The sequence below is a fragment of the Canis lupus genome, chromosome 28 (assembly GCF_003254725.2).
Source record: "Canis lupus dingo isolate Sandy chromosome 28, ASM325472v2, whole genome shotgun sequence".
Taxonomy (NCBI): Eukaryota; Metazoa; Chordata; class Mammalia; order Carnivora; family Canidae; genus Canis; species Canis lupus.
The window spans coordinates 28437777-28442477 of record NC_064270.1 but is presented as its reverse complement, the minus strand read 5'-3'; the positions used below and the strand labels follow the sequence as shown (position 1 = coordinate 28442477).

Here is a 4701-nt window from a genome sequence, read left to right as displayed (position 1 = left end):
TGGCGGTGTGCCAGTTTTGAGCCTGGGTCTCAAAAGGCCTATGTTCTCTCTCTTTCTCTGAGTACAGCTTCCTCCAGATGAACAAGCCCAGGCTAGCTGGCCTCATGAGGGGAGATATCTGACCCAGATCACCTCTGTCACCCCAGCGGCCAAGCCTCGCTGACTGTAGACATAGGAGGGGCCCATTGGAAAGCAGAAGGGCTCAGCAGGGTCTAGCCTAAATTTCTAACTCATGGTGAGCCAAAGAAATGGTTGTTGCTTACCATTAAATCTTCAGGGCTGGTTATGCAGCTATCGATCATCGATACAGGTGGTACCATGAAAATGCTGATGATAGTAATTACATTTGATGAGCATTGATGAGAGAACGTATCTAACGCATTTTGCAACGCATGAGAAATCCTCAATAAATGTTAGTTATTGTCATCCCCCCTTACCATCCTATTTTACAGATGAGAAAACTGACATTTGAAACAGCTTAGGAAGTTTGCCAATAAACATCCGAGCCTGTTCTCAAAAACTAGTCTGATTCCAAAGCTGTGCACTTTTGTCCTCTAGGAAAATGTCTCCTCTGTCCTTGTATCGTCAGTATATGTAATGCTGAACTAATTCACCAAAATCGAGATACATGGTAAAATGGTTCTCCTTCTCCCCCCCTTCCCTGTGAATCGGTAACAAACTTTTACATGAAACGTTGATAATACGAAAAAAAAAAAGTCAACAGTATGAATATTTACATATATGCCTCTCTATACACACACAGAAAAAAATGTTTGACATTTTCAATTATTCATTTAAAATGAAAACACTCAAATTAGAATTGTGAAGGAAATCCCAAGTTGACTTCAAATCTTCATCTATTAAAATACTCTAATAGCAACTGGTTGACATCTCAATGTAGGAACAAGTGCTCCAGAAATTCCCACTGCCGTTATCTTTGGAACATTCTGGAAGGCTGGGCAGAAGTCGGTTTAATGTTGCTGAGGAAAAAAAAAGTCAAAGGAAATAAAATCTCAGTAGCTGTTAGTCGTACAACATCATGATATATGATATATGTCTTTTCAGGTGAGGGCCATGGGGTGAGCCCATGCACCTGTGCGTGAAAGTGGTTTTTTAAAATTAATTAATTAATTAATCATATTTTTTTAATTGGAGTTCAATTTGCCAACATATAGCATAACACCCAGTGCTCATCCTGTCAAGTGCCTCCCTCAGTGCCCGTCACCCAGTCACCCCCACCCCCCGCCCACCTCCCTTTCCACCACCCCTTGTTCGTTTCCCAGAGTTAGGAGTCTCTCATGGTCTGACACAATGTACTAATGTAAATGAACACACAGAACTGCATCAGAATCTGCGTGTGAGAAAAAAACGAGAATATGCTATGCTGGTGTGTACTTTTTTTTTTTTTTTTTTTTGGTGTGTACTTTTAACAAGAAGCCAGACACAATGTGAGTAGAATGTTTAGGAAAAGGACACAGATGACCTGATGGTTTTTGATCTGTTACAGGTCAAGTGGAATCATAGCTAGGATGTAATGTACGTAGCTGTGTTCATCTTTTCATAAGCCGATCGCGTAACCACGTGTATGTCCACTTTATAAGTTATCACTCCCATTCCCAGAGGAGTGACAAATGTGCCTCTCAGCATTCCGCATATGCTTGTATCCCGGAGAAGACACTGGAAGGCAAACAGCCAGCCTGATACCTAAGGGGTCCTTCAGCCACAGTGGGAATTAATGGACTTCTTCACCAGAATGAAAGAGAATGTCATGTCTCAGGGCAGAGACAGCTGGTAGCTTGCCCAATGTGTACCTTTCCCCCTTCTCATACTAATAAAACCCTGATTTGGTTGGGGTAGCCATATGCGAAAATGAAAAAAAAAAAAAAAACTGGACTTCCCAACCTTCCCTGCACGTGAGTGGCCGTGTGACAAAGTTTGTGAGAGTGGGATGTAGGCTGAAGTTCTTGGGTGAGGTTTCTATCACTTTGCTTCTCCCTTCTTCCTTTCCGGAATGCAGTTGTGATGGTTGGAGCTACAGCATCCAGTTTGCCATTATTTCCTATCTCAGGTCTTGAATCTCAGTCCAAGTCCTCTCACTCTGTAGCTGAGCAATGACTCGAATTTTCCTGTGCCTCGATTTCCCGTTTGTGATATCAGGGTAGCAGCAGTTTCTAGTCATAAATGGGATAGTCCACATAAGTGACCTTGCAGAATGATTGGATAGAGTGAATGTTTTGTCAAAGATAGGTACATTTTGTAAGAGGGGTAATAACAGGAGTAGGTACGATATTATTTGGAACAATTACAATAATAAGGTGATTTGAAGGCTGGAGTAGGAGATAATTTGGTATGAGCAATTTGGGTTTTACCTCGTGAAAAGGATGCACTGAATAATTTTAAGCAGGAGAGTGACATGACAGCATCTGAGTTATAGGAAAACTCTGGATAAATTCAAGAACTGTGCTGGAAATGGAATTAACTCCCTTTGATACCAACTCTTATATTTAGAGGCAAAGTGTATTAAATGAGGAAGAACTACTATTTGCTCAGAAATTAACTTGTCCTCAGGAGCACTAAAAAAGGGGTTTAGGGAGCCTTGAGCAGGGCTTCTGGATATTTCTCTGCAGGGTGCTCTGAGCCTGTTTTGCAGCTCCCTAAAGCAGGATTTTCCCTCACGGTCAGTATAAGCTCAGTCCCAAGTGAAAGTTGTTAAAACTATAGTTGGACGCTAAGTTGCCTCAAGATTCAAAAACATTGTCAGATTCCAAGTGTAGAAACTACAACTGGTTTAGACACCACAACTGGTTGAGTTATTGGCATTACTGCAATAAAGTATTATTTTGAAGTCATTTTACAAAGTATTGCATATGTGTAATTTGCTATGGAGGTGTTCTATGTAAAGACTATAAGACACTGGTGGCTCAGTGGTTGAGCGTCTGCCTTTGGCTCAGGTCGTGATCCTGGGGTCCTGGGATCAAGTCTCACATCGGGTTTCCTGCAGGGAGCCTGCTTCTCCCTCTGCTTGTGTCTCTGCCTCTCTCTGTGTCATGAATAAATAAATAAAATCTTAAAAAAAAAAAGACTGTAAGACATCAATAATTGAACTGAGTTAAACTACCTAAAACACCTAATTTAAGCTACGTAAAAAACACTATTCCACAGGAATCTTTCTTTTAAAACTTATTTTGATATTACTCATTTGATATTATCCGTAAAATTGGGTACAATGAGCCAGATCACCTCTGAGGTCTCTTCCAATCCTAATCCATATGCTTTTCAAAATGTCTACAGGCAGGCAGGTGATCAGCGGTGTGATAACTCCCAGAGTGCTCTTGCTAAGTATCACCTCACCTAGTCCTTAAAACAATCCTCTGAATAGGTGGCTATTATTACCTCATTTTACAGATAAGAACACTGAAGTGTCGGGGGGTGGGGTGACTGGGTGACAGGCACTGAGGTGGGCACTTGACGGGATGAGCACTGGGTGTTATTCTATATGTTGGCAAATTGAACACCAACAAAAAATAAATTAAAAAAAAAAGAACACTGAGGTGCCCAGAAAGTTAAGGAAATTGCCCAAGATCACAGTTCTAGTAAGGGGGGATAGAAAAGGTAAAAACTTAAGGTAGAACTAAAGGGATGGGAGGAAATCACGTACAATGTGAGTTATAGTGAAGGAAAAAGAACTCAAATCCCTACCCCTGAGGCTGGTCATGGGCATCCGGCAGGGCTACGTATCCTGTCCTGGCTGCGTCAGCATCTTGTCAGGAAGTGCTCAGGCCTGGCCTCTGCGGTACAGTGAAGAGAATTTGGAGGCATCCTGAAAGCACCAGGCTCTGGCGATATAATTTTGCTGTCGTCCTCACTCTGCCTCTCTGGCCTCCAGCATAGTATGAGTCTCTGCCAAATTTAGGCCTCCCAGTTTGCCACAGAATGGCCATGGTAACCACAAAACATATATGGAAGCCAGGAGAGGGACTGAGGTCTCATTAGGGGGTTGCCTGTGGCTGCTTCTGGAGTGAGGATCCCAGGTAGCCCCGGAGCTGGATCAGCCATGTCCCTGACACTGCTCCTGGGTTGACCTTGAGAGGATGGTCTCTGCTCTCCAGGAAATCAGGGCTCCTGCCCCTCAGCTGGCGCTAGGAGAGGCACTGGGCTTTCAGCTAGGTGCTTGAATCCTTCGTGGTAAGGGCTGCAGGGCCGTACTACTCAAAGTGTGGTCCGCGGACCAACAGCAGCAGTATCGCCAAGGATGTGGGTAGACATGAAGGATCTTGAGCCTCCATCCAGATCTACTGAACAGCCCCTGCATTCATTTTAATGAGATCCTCAGGGAAAATGTGCACACAGGGAAGTTTGAGGAGCTCTGTAGTATAAGATGATTTACAAACATTAAAGCACTTCTCACTTCTTCAAAATTTCTGCTGTCAAGGTAGACCAATTAAATCAGAACCTCTGGGGGTGGTGCCCAGGCATGGAGAGGTTTCAAAGCTCCCTCTGGTGATTTCCAGAGGCAGCCTCGGTCAAGAGCCACTGCTTGAGTGTGACCTGCCCCTCTTTTCTAAATCAAACCCACACTGGCCATTTCTAGATATTGGTTGGCAAACCGATACCATTTCATGGCAAAGAACACACAGATCTTTTACTAAAAGAGGAAAATAAAAGCAACAGACTGAGCTTTTCATAAAAACTCATGTCATT

General features: G+C 43.2%; 1 long non-coding RNA gene across 1 annotated transcript; it reads right to left on the bottom strand.

Annotated features, from left to right (window-relative positions):
* Positions 1-772: 772 nt before the first annotated feature.
* LOC112672604 (uncharacterized) lies at positions 773-3365 on the bottom strand. The gene is made up of 3 exons (XR_003144380.3): positions 3241-3365; positions 1903-2171; positions 773-980 (listed from the first exon to the last, which is right to left on the bottom strand). It is a non-coding gene; the product is annotated as an uncharacterized LOC112672604 (long non-coding RNA).
* Between the last annotated feature and the right edge of the window lie 1336 nt (positions 3366-4701).